The sequence below is a fragment of the Protopterus annectens genome, chromosome 2.part0 (assembly GCF_019279795.1).
Source record: "Protopterus annectens isolate FY-2018-M chromosome 2.part0, PAN1.0, whole genome shotgun sequence".
Taxonomy (NCBI): Eukaryota; Metazoa; Chordata; order Ceratodontiformes; family Protopteridae; genus Protopterus; species Protopterus annectens.
The window spans coordinates 581,276,044-581,292,720 of record NC_056728.1 but is presented as its reverse complement, the minus strand read 5'-3'; positions in this window follow the sequence as shown (position 1 = coordinate 581,292,720).

The following is a 16,677-nucleotide window of genomic DNA, read 5'->3' as shown; positions in this document are numbered from 1 at the left end:
GAGATGGAAGTAGGAGATCAAAATCTATTTACCTGTGAACTTTACAGCTGCTTGTATATTTAATATGATGAATTATATTACTTAATTTCATATCATTTCAATAAAAGCTGGTGGAACGCCTACTTCAGGGAAGAGCTAAGTAATAGCGATAATCCTGATTCCAAGCTACAGCTGTCAAAAGCTATTGGAAACCCTCTGGAGGGAGCTGTTTCGGGACAAAAAAAAAACAATTGGCATCGATAAACTTGAATCTGAGACACAGCTATAAAAATGTTGGACTTCATTTGAATGGGAACTGTTGAAGGTCATAAACAGAAAGTTGATAGAGGCTCACCCTGTAGAACATGATATAAATTGCCAAGGAAGCTCCAGATCCTCAAGTCAGGGAAGTCTATATACTGGGAAAAGGGTTACTTTTTAAAAACAAACTAATGAAGAAGGGCTAGGTGGTGAAATGATATAGCAGTTAATAGTCCCAAGGAATGACACTCTGGCACTTTGGAATATAGCTCATGATACTCCATTTGCAGGCCATTTGGGCACAAAGGAGGCTTATGCAACATTTGTATTAACCAAGTATTGTAAGACATGAAAGAATAGTGCAACATATGTAAAAAGAGTCAAAAAAGTTAGCAAGACAAGAGACAAAGCAAAGTCTGCTGTAGTTCCTTTATATGTTTTTGTGGAATTGTTGCGAAGGGTAGCCCTGGCTATTGCGAAGTCTTTTAATACCACAAGTGAGAGATGTACTTCCATGGCAATATGCCATGCAACTCTGAAGTGGGTGCTTTTTCATCTGTTGAATCAGAAGAGGTGGAAAATGCTCTGTTAGAAGTTTTCAGCAGGTTGTGTTTTCTCTAGGGAATACTGGTGGACATAAGGGCTAATATCATGTGAGACCTACTGAGTTTGTGAAAGCTCTGGGGGCAGGAGTAGTTAAAAACTAAAACTACCCCTCATCATCCACAAACAAATGATTTGGTTAAAAGGCTTATGTCTACTCTCAAGACAAGGTTTGCAGTTTTTAAATAATAGTTAAGCAGGAGTGGGACATGTATCTGCTCCATCTCTTCTTTGCATACAGAGAGGTGTCACAGAAATCCTCATTTTTTTCTCCACTTGAGCTACTTTTTGGTCACATGGTTAGGGGGGCTCTAGACCTAATACAGGATTAGTGGGAGGCTGAATATAATCCCTGCAATGAGTTTGGTTTGGAGAATGTGCTAAATCACAGACATAAGCTCAAGGGCTTGTGGGTTTGGCAAAAGCATGTGTAGCACAAGCACATCTGAGACAAAGGTCTGGTGTGACTGAACAGCAAGCACACAAGAGTATGCAGTCTGACCAAAAGTGATGTTGCAAGCGGCATGGAAGGTAAGTGATGTCCATATGTGGTCAAGTTCCCAAGCAGGAGACAGAAACACAACCTCTACCATGTCAGTATGATGAAGCCTTATCATGACAGATACTAATACTCAGTATATGTGATGGGTTATAACCCAAATTGGAGGACATCTGGTAGCATATCCCCTCAGTAAGGCTGAGGCTGATTCCTCAGTAGATGAGGTTATATTGTCTTGGCACCTCTCCTCTACACATTCAGGAAATTCAAGCAGCACTAGAAGAGTTTGTGGACATGTCCACTGCTGAACTAAGGTGTCTCCAACTCATACACTACTATGCAAAGACAGGAAATGAATGGTCAAGTGAATATGATCCTTACATGGTGCCAAATCAAGTCAAGAAAACCATGCAGGATTAACTCCACTCTAGGTTAAAGAAGGGTAATGATACTACTCTATAAGTTCTGTGGTAGTACAGCCGCCTGTAACAGTCCCCAGTGCATGTTCCTTTGTAAGCTCAGCATATACCGCGCTGTGTGCTTTAGGGCAGTGTTAAAGAGACAGAGTCAATGCCGCACCTAGGAATTCACTATATACATTTATACCCAGCTTTATAGAAGATACTAAATCTGGGAGTAATGCAGGGATCCCATAATCCCTGAATCATAGTGTTGCTGCTATAAAAGGCTGGGAAGAACAGGTTTTGTGTAGACTACAGGAAAATAAACAGTTATACAGAAGCAGACACATACCCTATGCATAGGACATATGAAGCTTTACAGCAACAGGGTGGGGCTAAGCTTCAGACTCCAACTGACTTGAGTAAGGATTATTGGCAGTTACCCTTGGCACCCACGGCAAGAGAGAAGTCAGTTTTTTTCACCCCATTTGGATATATATATATATATATATATATATATATATATATATACAGTCACTAAATGCCCTTTGGTTTGAAAAATGCCCCAATTACTTTGCACAGGCTGGTAGGATATAGTATAGCATGTTAGCTGGAGGATGGCATAATGGTTAAGGTATTCACCTCATAGACACAAAGTACAGGGTTTGATTCTCACCTGTGGAGAAATTGACTATGCTTAAAATGGCCAGCAAGGGCAGCTAACCTAGTAATTTTCATATGGACTGTAAGGTGTAGAAGATCTTCCATCATGGGGGGGCTGTGCCTGACCCCCCCATCACCCTGGCAGGAGCTCTCCAGGTCCTTTAGCATAGTAGATGATATCTCAATCTTTAATTTGCCTTGACAGTAATATTATTAAAAATGTCAGCGTTGAGTATTAAGGGAAACAAATGTAAATTAAGAATGACAGAAGTAAATATCTTGGTCATGCTGTAGGTAGTGACAAATTTTGTCCAGAGCTTGCCAAAGTGGAGGTTACCTAGGTATGCCCTACCACTATGATCAAAAATCAAGTAAGGCCATTCCTCAGGACATAAGAGTAAACAAAAAAGTTTGTTTCTTGGTGTGGTACCATAGCCTCTACTTTTATAGTCTATACCGAAAAAAAGTACAGATAAGTTTGTCTGGACTCAGGTCTGTGAGGAGGCTTCCCAGAAGGAAGAGCTGAGTGTACCCCCTTTACTAGTTAGTCCATATGGCTAAGAATTTACCATACAGTTGTATGGCTCAGACAGTGGACTGGGGGTTAGACTTAGCCAGTTTTCTTTATAGAGAGAAGAATAAAGAGTAGTGTAACTTAGACAGAGAGTACAAACAAGGGAAGAATAATACACAGCTGTGGGAAATGGCATTCTTAGAAATAACTGGGACTTTACAAAAGCTTCAAAATGTGATAAAACAATCTAGAGCAGTTCTAGATCCTAATCCCTTAAAATGTATACAGAGAGACACTGGGCAAAACACAATGCTTGTTAGATAGAATTTGACATTACAGACTTACAGTACAAAAATCAAGCACTGGAGTAAAGGCTATCATGTAAATGCAGATGGTCTGTCAGGACAGGGGGTGGGTAGCACATTTCAAAATGCATGTATAGTCCAAGCTTTATTTCCTGACCATGTCATAAGAATGCTCACTTGAATCTATGAAGCGGCGGGGGTTGACAGACTGAGTGATGCTTGCAACTGTTTTCAGGAAAATACACAAAAATGTTGAATTAACCTGAGTTAAATATAATTATTTTTTTATAAAACACAGTGGTTGATATATTCTCAAAATACTGTAGCATGTAAAATGCAGAGTTTAAAGTCTGAACTGTCCAAAATATGTAATCACTTTCAGAGGAAAAGAAGCAAATCTCTTAAAAAAGTGAAACTGTCTTCACTAGTGCCTAATGTCAGTATTCCTTAAAATGTGATTGCAGATGAAAAGATGCATTAACTTATTTGGACTTGATCCATTCCAAAGTTATGAGACCGTGGAGACAAATGACTTAAATATAAAATTAAACTTAAACAGTAACTGCAGAATTGAAACTCTTAAGTACAAAGAGAGAGAGAAAAAACATCTGTCACTTGCATAGTTTTTGTCTTGCTTTTTGAAGTGTGTTTAGTGGACTGCAGCTCTGGGACAAAACTTCATGTTTGAAATACATTTAGATATGAGTGCAACTGCTTGTGTATTCATTTTATGAAGTGTAATAAGTCAGGCAAACGTTTTTTATTATTTTTAATTTCAAAGTTTGTGACTGGTTGTTTATCTATTAATATTAGGTTATGAATGTAGACCTAGTGGCACCTTAGTTGTTGCCATCCACTGTTTGAGGAATAACTGCTTAGAGATAGTGTTACTATACAAAAATATATAATGTGTGGCTTATTTTAAGGGGAAGCAGTAATTGTGTTTTTGGTGTGACAGATCACTCTAGCTGATGGCAGGATGTTACCAGGAAAACATAGAAGAGGGAATGCTGGAAATGGAGAGCTATTATTAACCCTTATGGAACATTCTGTTTGTGCATGTGTTGCTTAGTATATTGTATGTTTCTGCATGTGCATGTGCATGTGTGTGTCCACAAATTAACATTAGACAGATTTTAGTTATGGTGAGATGACAATGGAAGGCACTTTCCTAGAAGCAAGCTGGGTGAAACCTTAAGTAGGGAATGATAACAAGTCTGTTTTATATCTAATCAAAGTAAAGGTAGTTGTTGCGGCAAATGTTGGCTATTTCTCAAGGAGCTGCATGCTCTTACAGCCAATTGCCCTTTGTAGATGCAATTGGAGGCTAAACTATTCATGCCACTAAGTGCTAAAGTACTACAACATCGCATATGCATATGCAAAAGAGGTCAAAACATATTCCCCAAGCCCCATAAGCACCCTCATAACAAGTCTTACCTTCCAAGAAACATTTCTGGAACCCCACTCACACTTATACATACTGCTAATATGAATTACATAGCCTACATGCAAGCACACTATAGGTACTCTAGGCATAAAGCATACCCTAATAAAATACTACTCATTGGCAATTACTTTGTAGTGCATCAAGTATTCTGATTACACTCTGATATTTGCAAAAAAACAGTTAAGCATGAGAGTGGTGTATGACCTTACCTTAACAAATGTTAAGCACCCCTTGCTAAAGTTGTTAAGTTTGAGTCCCACACTAGGCAGTAAAATCTGCCTGTACTGATCATCAAATGACAGCAGCAGAGCAAAACATTTCTCTGCCTGCTGTCCATTCCAGTATCTTGCCCTTAAGTTCCTCTAATGAATGCAGAAAGTTGCTAGAATAACAGGATTTGTATTCATGTGTATTTTCTGAAGGATACAAACTCTGAAACTGTAATGCATGTCTTTATTTAGTGACTTCAGTCCTTAGTGGTTTGTCTGAAAATTACAGATTTTACGAGGAAAAAACAAAAATATGAATCAATAACCTGGATGTTCTGTGAAAATATGGGCAGTCGATAGGCATGAAAATTAGGTGTAAATGTGATGTACAGCACTACACTGCCTTTTTGACTGTGTCTGTTAAGTGTTTTATGGATTTATTGCATTTTTTTCTCCCATAACTAGTATTACATGGAGTAGATAAAGCTCATTACAAAGAATTATGATCTGCTCATCAATCCTAGCCCTGCATTATGTGTTCTTGACACGGATGACAAAAAATTCACCTCCTGAGCTTCACTCTTGAGGTGAATTTCTTGGAATCCATGTCTTGAACACATAATATGTGGGTTAGGATCAGTGACCCAGTCATAATCCTTTACGTCTGACACACAAACCCTACAACAACAATGTGGATAAGGACAGGTAACAATAATCTGCCTGTCTAGCATTAGATCTCATGCTATTTCTAGTGCACTTAGGGCCCTTTACCACCTCAGATATGAATATGACCTCATGATTACCCATGTGAAACTGAATAGTCTTAGACATTTCACCTTAAGGGAAATGCAGATAAACATATTTGAATTCTCCTTTTGTGACTTCAGGGAAGGAAAATCCCTAATATTAAATAGTAGTCTACCTTCACTGAGAATTATACCATATTCAGAGAAAAATAATTGGCTTTAATAATTGCTTGTATACTGGTGTCAGTCTAGTGGGACCCGATGTGCATCTTTTTGGAATGAGGTTACTAACAGTCCTTCCTGCTTTGGTAGTGACATCTTATACTTCTCATACAACAGTATATTGACATAGTGGCTAAAACATTTGGTGAGCCAATAGTGCCCTTTTAGATAAGGTTCAGTTTATGGACATTCCCACATAGCAAATTCCAGTTCAAGCATTATGAAGATAGGAATGCTTGATGGTAGGATATTAAAAAAATAAAATGTTGGAACTTGTAGCCTTCCTTACCTTTAGTCATCCATATTTGTAGTTTCTGAGAATGCTCCAGTGTAGCAATTGCAGCCCTTTTATATCAGGGTTCAACAGCTATTATGTATTCAGTTTAGCTAGTAATAAGAGTACGGAAATAACTATGTTTAATTATACTCTCTTCCTGTCATGTTGGATCTTGAGTTGTTTCAAGCTGAAATTTAATGACATCCTAGAAACACTTAAAAGTTATCCTTTAAATCAAATACACTTCTTTTGGGAGATTTTAACTAAACCTCTATCAACTGGGTAACTTACACAACTAAATATGAAAGGTTTTGTACATTTTGTAAATTATATTTCCTTAATCCAAACTGTTCCATTTTCCTTTAGGCATGCAACCCTTCTTCAGCTTGTTCTTACAAATGTATTCACTGTCAGAAGTACCCCTCATGTTACTTCCTTAGTGGTTAAATCTAACCATCTTGTTTTGACCTTCTAACTAAAAATATACTTTGCATTGGATAACAATCCCATTATGTTAACAGATTAATCCAAAACCAATAACTATTTACTGACCTTATTGAAAATCACAAATGGCACAGCTCCTCAAAAACATAATTTTACAGTCTACTCTTCTGAATTTGGCTACCGTTTTGATAGCTGTATTGGGGTGTTTTTTCCATTCTGCCATAGGCACATATGTGGGCTCCCTACTGAAATATCAGCATGCTAAATGTTGAGGGCTGACAAGCCAAAGAAGGAAGAAAGAAAGACCAAAATTATGTGAGAAGAGCAATTCCTTGAACATTGATCTTCTCCTTTAAATGTCTTTTTTTGTAGGAAGAAAGCCCCCCGCATCCCCCCACACCACTCCAAACTTATATATACCAACTCCAAAATCATCATATTTCAGAGAAAAGTGAATATTCTGGGAAATAGTCATCTCAGATTTGGTACATAAGTCCATTTTTTCAGCTATTCAGTATTCATGTTTTGAGACTCACTCTGGCAGGTTCCAGCATTTCAAAGGGTTACCCATCTGTGGAGTCAAATGTAAACTCATATATTGAATTTCCACATCAGTAAATCTTGCAACAAAAGTGAAAAAAATATGCTTAGCAATGATAAATCTCTGCTTATCCAGTATAAATAGGATTTAAATCAGGTAACCAAAAACCTGAAGTTGACCATTAAGAAGTGTAATCATCATCATCATCAATCAACTCCACTTTCCCATTTTCTTTGTGGGGTTGGGGTGTTTTGTCAACTGTTGCCATCTCTCTTGATCCAAAGCTACTCTCCTACCTGCCTCAACAGTCATGCCTGACACTCACAGGTCCCCATTTCTTAATCTGTCCCACAATGTGCATCCTACCACCCATCTCAGACACTTCATCTCTATCATCTTTTGCTTCCTCATCTGCTCTGTCTTTACTGCCCAGGTTTCACTACTGGATGCACCACTGTTTTGGATGCACCACTGTTTTGCATACCATACTTTTCAGCTTCTTTAGCATTCTTCTTTCATACACTACATTTGATACTCTGTGCCAGCTGGCTGCAGCCCTTCTGATTCTAGCTTTGACCTCCTCATTCAGAGTTCCCTTCTCCTCAACCACCCCTGCCAGATACTTGACTCTATTAACCTGTTCCATTATTTTCCCTTCTATCTCAGTTTCTTCTGATTTCCCCCATGTACTGCCATTACAATTGTGTTCTTATCTGTGCTCAGTTTCATTCCATGTGCCTTCAGTTTTGCATTCCATTCCCCTACCCTTTGCTGAAGTTTTTGCTAAGAGTCAACCCGCAATGCCACATCATCTGCATATAGCAACTTTGTTGTTCTGTCCCCTATGTCCTGTTTATTAATGTAGTACATCACCAGTATGGACAGCACTGAGCTCAGTACTGAACCCTGATGTACAGCCACTCCCAACAGAAGCCCCTCTGTGAGACCGAACACTGTCTGTACTTGCATCATCGGGTCATTATAAATAGTCTGCACTAATTCTACCAATGTTTCTGAGACTTCAAACAACCACAGGACTGCCCAAATCAGCTTTCTTGGGACTTTATCATATGCTTTTTCCAAGTCTAGGAATGCCCAGTTGGACTATTTTCTCGACTCTAGCTTCTTTTCAACTATCTGTCTCACTGCAAACATCGGGTCAGTTGTGTTGGATCTTGATCTGATTCCAAAACTACTCATCTCCCATCTTGCTTTCTACTGCTCTACATATCTGTTTATCAATCATCCTCTCCCAGTGATGGGAGTAATATATTACAATATGTAATATATTACTGTAATATATTTCAATTTCTAGTAACTACTAATATAACTAGTTACTTTTTCAAAATAGTAACTAGTAGTAATAACGTATTACTTTTTTTTAGTAACTAGTAACTTCAATGTGAGTTACTTTTGAGTTACTTTTGCTTAAACCAGTGGTTCTCAACGGGTCTATATTATAACATCGAAATCTACAAAGATCGGATGTTATAATATCGAACCCTAAACATCAAAATCCACAAACAGCAAACAGTCAGAATAGCGATTTTATTCCCAGGGAAAAAAATCGCTATTCCGAGAAACATACACACAACACAAACACACACAAAAAACAGCAATCCACACACATACACTTAAAATCCTACACCTAAACCTAAACTAAACTTTACATACACTACTAGCTATCCACTTACCTTAACCTGACCCTAACCCTAAGGTCCATCACTATCACACACTCACCTCACCCGCGCCCTAACCCTAACTCACCTAACCCACCCCCTAACCCTAACCTACACACAATCGCACACTTACCTGAACCCGACCCGTAAAGCTCCAACATATTGAACGCTGAAAACAGTGAAGCCACAGCAATGGCCCATCGAATTCTTTCCCTGGGAAAGAATTTGGTGTCCTACACCTTCGCTGTTTTCAGCGTTCGACAAAACTGGTTCGATATTATAACATTCGAACTTTATAAAATTCGATGTTATAATATAGACCCGGTTCTCAACGTGGATGAAATAGCCTCCTAAAGAGTGATAGAAAACTTCCAGGGTCCCTATATAGTATGGATAGTAATAAGGTGTTAGGAGGTAATAGACACTTTGAACTGGCAATTTGGATAAAAAATTGGAAGGAGGTGAAAGCTAATGATGACCAGACTCCAGCTCTGCCCTGGTACTGTGGGACGCTCATCCACTAAAACATCCCCTAACACTGCGACAATTCTAGCCTGCAAGAGATCATATCTTTATCTTGCAGTATAATAAATGGCATTTGTTATTCATACCACCATCAGTCGGAATCAAACTCATCACTCATCAGTTGAGCACCTGATGCTTGAACCCACTGCACCAAGAAGGACTCTTCAAGTAGATCTATGATCAACCAAATTTTGTCTTTACAATTTTTTGTTATTCTCTATTTAAAATTCTTTTCGGGTTTCGATTTTTAGTTGCTGAAAATAGACACAATGTGATAGGTTTTTATAGGTGTTGTGCTGCTGGCTGGTTTGGTTTAATTATTATCTGTGACTCTATCTATAAAGATTAGTCTTCATCTTCTCCTTTCAGCTGTGCCCATTAGGGATCACCACAGAGGATTATCAGTCAGCAGAACAAGTGGCAGTGGAGTTTTACATTGTTGAGTTGCCAGCCCAGCTCCCAACCTTCTTCACTTCTTCAGAAGGCACACACACACACACACACACACACACACACACACACACACACACACACACACACCCCAAGGCCAATTTAGAATGTCTAATCCACCTGCAGCATATCTTGGCAATGTGGGAGGAAACCGGAACACCCTGAGGAAACCCACTCAAACATAAGGAGTGTAGATCATAGTATGTGTGTGTGTGTGTTGCACTTTTAAAGCCACTGTAGTTCATGGGCACATGCAGAAAAAGTACTGAGCGTGTGCAAGCAGAGTGCCATTTTTTGTAAGCAGCTGGAGTGAAAGCATGTATGTGTGTAGCAGTCAGTCAGTTAGCTAGTTCATTTAAGTTTTATGTTCATGTCATCCATCCTGATGTGTTTGTGTGTAATAAATATCTTAAATGATCACCCAAGCCTCATCGTCTTATCTGAATACACAAGATGAGTGACATGTTGTCAGAATGGGATCCAAAGTTAAAACTTCTTAAAACCATTTTAGAAATGGAGGCATATACAAGAGCGGCTCAAGGGACTCGCAAACGACTCGTAAACAGGTCAGAAAATATTTCCAGGTTCTTAAACTCATTTAAATGATTTTTCCCTCAATGAATATAAAGCCAAGCATTCCAAACCAATTACTGAATAAACAAATTGTTCAAAATTGCGACATATTGAAAAAAGGACTTTAAATAATTTTGAAAGCATTTGAAACAATATCCGAATAGTATAAAATGTTCAAAAAAGAGAAAACAACTGTATTTTTTTGCAACTTACTACTTTTTTCCATTAACTAAAGCGATTCAAAGTATCTAAAGTGTGCAAAGTGTTGGCAGTGTGTGCAGTATTACAGTACTGTCTTTTCAAAGAGTACAGTTCAAAGAGTCTGTTGTGCAGTTGAATATAATTACAAGCACCTGGTGTGTTTGACCTTTATTTGGCATGGCAGATTTCACAGACAAGGTCCACTTATGTTTGATAATAATATTGCTGAAAATTGGATAGTGTTTGAGCGAGAATATGATATTTTCATACAGGCTGCTCTTTCTGATAAAGACGCATGTACAAAATATGCGGCTCAATTTATCTGATTCAGAAGCCATTGAGAGAGAACATTCATTTGTATATGCACCTGCTGTTTATGCAGGGGAGGGGGGAGACTGCCATACTGTGGTACAACTGAAATGCTGGAAGACTCTTGAGTGCTTAAAATGTAAATTTAGAGAAATGTGCAACCCTCAAACAAATATTACAGTGGAAAGGCACATATGGTTTAACCCTAGCTAACCGACGCTGCCTGGCGCGGTTTTGCGGGCTGGGCAGCGCCAGTTAGCTAGGGTTAAAATATTCCCGACTCCACGAAGTCTACTCTTCAGTTTTTCCCTTGGAGCTAGACAAACCTTCAACTTTAGCACTCAAACCACTCATTTTACAGCCCAGTGCTTGCTTAAAACTCATAACAAGCACTAAATACCCCTAGCACTAACCCCCCTTATACTGTCCAGAAGGATAAGGCTCTCTATTCGTCTCCACCAGTCAATCAGAAAAACAGCTCACTCTACCTATTCAGGCATGTGCAAAGGGCAGCTTCTGGTGTACTCTCCAGTCCAACTGGTGAATCTGGGCATTTTGAGGTAATGTTACAACTGCCTCATGTACACAGACAACCCTCTCCTCCTACCACCAAACACTAATACATGCGAGAGATGCAGTTATACAGCCAGACTGGAGGCAAAGCTCTGTCAACCCCAGACTGTAACTGACTGTCAAGAGGAGAAGAGTAATACTTGCAACACACCATCAGTCTCACATAGATCTAACAAACCAACACAGGAAAATAACACACATAAATACACGAAAACATACTCGGAGGCTCTAAATAAAAATCTGCAAAAGCAACAGAGACCTCCAAAGCAAACATCTAAGCAATCTCCACAACCCATCACCAACCATAAAACGCATACTTCACATAATCAGTGTGCCACGCAATCGCAGCCCTTAAGGCAAAATAACATACCCAACACACTAGTGATAGGTGACTCTGTAATCAGGCACACTGATGTCTCACTAACTAGGCTGGACAAGAAGAAGGTTACAGTTAGCTGCCTGTCAGGTGCCAGAATCTGCCAGATAACACAAGCCCTCAGGTCACTCCAGAACAAGTACAAATATGACTCTGTCAGTGTACATGTTGGTGTGAATGACCTGAGACGTACCTCCCTGGATGACATGAAAAGAGACATGGAAGAGCTCTCTGATCATGTAGCCCAGGCAGGTATGACACTGACCCTGAGCAGCATCCTGCCCTCACCAAGAATGATGCCACAGTATAAAGAAAAAATGATCAACTTCAACAATTGACTAAGTTTCTGGTGTCATTCAAAGGGGATCCAGTATCTGTCTGCCTGAGATGACATGCTCGACAAGCCACTTTGCTTCGCAAGAGATGGCTTGCACCTGTCACCCTTAGGCTTTCAAATACTGGCAAAGGCTCATGCCGCCCCCATACTACCTTTTTTAGGCAAGGCTCAAAAAACAAACCCACCACCATAAATAACACAAGTAACCAAAAACTGAGGGTGATGTTACTCAATGCCAGAAGTCTACACCTCAAAATGCATGCACTCGAGGCACTCCTTAGCATGGAGAACATTGATATATGTGCAGTGACAGAGAACCTGGTTTAAGGCTCCAGAGAGCACCCCAGCACTACCAGGCTATAACTCATACCATACCTTTCGGCCACAGAACCCAGACCAAAACAAAAAAGGCGGGGGTGTATCCATATTCATCAAGGATACTCACACCTCCAGGTTAGTGGTGCAGCACGATGCATCAGAGATCATCCAAGTGCAACTAACAATGGGCAAAACTGCAATCCAAATTTTAGCTTGCTACAGATCACCCACCATGACCCAGGACCCCCATTCTGCATTTCTGGAGACACTGGGAAATATGAAGGTCCTATCAAACACCCTAATACTGGGTGATTTCAACTACCCAAACATTAACTGGGAGATATAATCAGGTACTAACTCCTTTGCCCAACGCTTCCTAGAATTTATAAACTCGAATGCCCTGGATCAACTGGTCAACACCCCCACCAGAGGGAACAAAATATTGGACCTGGTCATCACCAACATGGGCGACTGGTGTTCCACACCTGACGTCAACCCCTCGCTGGTTAGATCAGACCATAGACTAATCACTCTGGATATTCACATTCCTCCCCCAACCCCAATCAAGGAAACCACCGTGAAAAACTTTTCAAAAGCAAACTTCACATTGCTTAAGACCGAGGTGTAAAGGTTCACAGCCCCCACACCTATGGACAATGCTGTCCAAGCTGCTGAAACCTATACAAAGGCACTATGTGATCATCTGCAGGAATGCATGGATCGTGCTATCCCAAGTAAAACCAAGACTCACTCCTCCAAGAAAAGGAAACCAATCTGGTGGACTCCTGCCATAAACAGGCTCTACAATAGAAGGAGGAAACTAGTACAGATAAGAGCAAAATCCCTAGAAGGAAAGACATCCCTGATCAGTATCAGCAAGAAACTGCGATCCCTTATTAAATCATCCAAGGCTAGCTTCGAAAGAAAAATTGCCAAGGACTCCAAAGATAACCACAAAGCATTCTTTAACTATGTCAAGAACCTAAGTGGAAACTCTCAGATCTGCTCTGAGTTGGTGCAGAATGGCACAAAATACACTGAACCAACTGTTATTGCCAACATTTTGGCAGACAGGTTCAGTGCAAACTTCACACCCCTCTCACCCCCTAAAGGGCCCATAACCATACCAGAAGAATGTAAGGCCCCAGCAATCACTGACACACAGGTTAAAACAGCCCTATCCAAAGCCAAAAAACACAGCCTCAATGGGACCGGATGGTGTCCCAGGCTGTGTCTTACAAGAGCTCCAAAATGAACTAACCCATCACCTAAACACACTGTTCAAACTCAGCCTCTCTACAGGCTACGTACCCACAGAGTTGCACATAGCAACAGTTATCCCACTCCACAAAGGAGGCGCCACAACGGACCTTGGGAACTATCACCCTATAAGCCTGACTAGCCTGGTCTGCAAGGCTATGGAGCGCATCATCATGGAACTCATTAACAGAGACATTGGGAACCTCCAAACTTTGGACCCCACCCAGTTTGGCTTTGTTAAGGGCAGATCATGCCTCCTAAACCTACTGGACTTCTTTGAGACAGTTACCAAGGCATTAGATGAGGGTAAGGAGGTCCACACAGCCTACCTAGACCTCGCAAAGGCTTTTGACACCATTCTCCATTCTGGTATTATAAACAAACTCACCAACCTGAACATTAACCTCTATGTCATGAGATGGGTTGCAAATTGGCTCACAGACAGAACCTACATGGTGAGAGTTGCAGACTCTAGGTCCGACTCTAAACCGGTTACAAGTGGCATCCCCCAGGGCTCAGTTCTAGGACTCCTCCTGTTTGGTGTATACTTCTCAGAGGTACAGGCAAGCACAGGAGGACATTGGCTGACCAAGTTCACAGACGACTGCAAACTAGGGGCCATAATTGACTCCAGCTGATATAGACACCCACCAGAAGGGTCTCACTGAGGCGGATACCTGGTGTCAAAATTATGGCCTCAAGCTGAATGCCAAAAAGTGCATAGTCATCCTCTTTGGAAAAAACAAAGTACCCACGAACTACCACATAGGTGGTAGTCCCCTAAATACAGAAAAAGTAATAAGTGATCTGGGGACTCAAGTAGATAGCACTCTCTCCTTTGATAATCATATTGCCAAGGTGGTTAGAAAACCCTTCTATGTGGCCCACCTAATCTCAAAAGGGTTCGCATCCAAAACAAAGGAAGTTATTGTGCCTCTCTACTCATCACTTATTAGACCCATTATAGAATACAGTGCCCCATTTGGGATGTACCTTACAAGACACCTGCAACAGCTGGAAAGACCACAAAAGTACCTCACCAAGAGGATTACTGGTCTCAAACAGATGACCTATGCAGCTCGACTAAAGAAACTTCAGCTGTACTCAGTTGCATACCGCTTACTCAGAGGTGATCTCTGCTTAACATACAAGGCCATGTCCAACCCAGAATTGATGGATATGCTCCACCTAAAAAAATAATCCCTGAGAGCCACATGCTGTAGGGATATAAACCTTACCACAACAATAAATAGGATGTGCTGGAGGGATAGATTCCTGACCCAGAGACTCCCCATGCTTTGGAACAAGATTCCAATATACATCAGGCAGAGAGAGCCCCTTACTAGAACTCTTCAAGAGAAAGCTTGACGGGTGGATGGGAAACAGAAAATTAACCCCGGGGATCACTGCAGTGGCTCTGCTGGACAGAGGCACAGGGAGCTAATGGCTCTGCTGGTCAGAGGCACATGGAACTAATCTAAGGGGGTGGCAAATGCCAACACACTCTGGCTAGGCTTATAAATGCCCTTGGGCAGATAGCCTAGTACCTACCTATGAACCTATGTTACACAAGAGATCAAAAGCCTGGTGAAACATTTCCAGCATATATAACTGACTTGAGAATCAAGGCAAAAATGTGCAGATTTGGTGATCTGAGAGACAAGTTGATAAAAGACAAGCTTGTGTGTGGTGTTAATAATGATGCAGTGAGAAAGATTTTGCTTTGAGACAGTGATTTAACTTTAAGCAAAACCAGAGATTTGTCAAGTTTATGAGCTTATAGAAAAGCACATGAATATGCTTACAAATGAGAAGAACATGCTTGCAGCTTCTTCCAGCACGAATGTTGATAGTATGCAGCACAAGGTTAAGAGGTATAGGCCAAAGGGTATGGCTCCCACAATGAAACCCAGGGCAGCTTTAGTAAAACCAAGGGCACATATAGCAAAATTGAGGGGTGATTTAGCAAAACCCATGGTAAGCCTCATAGTCAACTGTTGTAATTGTGGAGGCAGTCACAAACCTAAACGAGAAAAGTGCTTAGCTTTTGGTCAGCAATGACACAGATTTAAAATGTAGAATTGTTTCAGAAAGCTTTGTAAATCTAAAGAACCACATTCTTTTATTAAGAGAGAGCATTCCAAGAAGAAAGTTGATCAAATAGAAAGCTGCGACCCGACTTTTTATGTCGATGGTGTCCCTGTGCTTGAGCAAAAGGTTAATGTAGTAGATTTCTTTGCAAAGAGTGAAGTATTTTGTACTGTACTGATTAATGGGAGACTTGTAGAGCTCAAAGTTGAAACTGGTTCAAAGTGCAATGTTATGTCAGCAGAAATGTTTGCTAAGGTAAAAGCAGGTGAAAAACTTTATTAGCTAAAGTGTGTGAAGCTTGTTGCATACGGTGGTGAAAAGATTCAGACTGAAAGCTCAGTAGTGCTTTCATGCTATTCTGCTGGGAACAGCCATGACTTGCAGTTTTACATAGTCAGAAGCAGGGTTGCCAGACATCCCTATTTGGGCGGGACTGTCCCGGGATCAGCAGCCTGATCCTGAGTCCCGAACTGCCAGTTTAAATCCCGGGCAGCCTCCGCTTTGTTTTTCTTTTTTTTTTGATTGGCCCGTATACCGGCATATGGGCCAATCAAAAATCGCTAAACAAGGAGCTTCTTGTGTTTAATGTGGAACATTGCAGTTCTGCATTAAAGAGAAGTAGCTCCGTGTTTAGTGATTTTTGATTGGCTCGTATACCGGTAAACGGGCCAATCAAAAATAAATAAACATGGAGCTATTTCTGTTTAATGCGGAACTCTGATGTTCCATATTAAAGACCTAGCGTGGAAGACCTTTTTTTTTTTTTTTTTTAGTCTTCACTTTGTCCCTACTGGGCCAGTCGGAAATCTGGCAACCCTGGTCAAAAGTCATGTGCAGTCATTGTTAGGCCTCAAAGATAGTTTGAAAATGG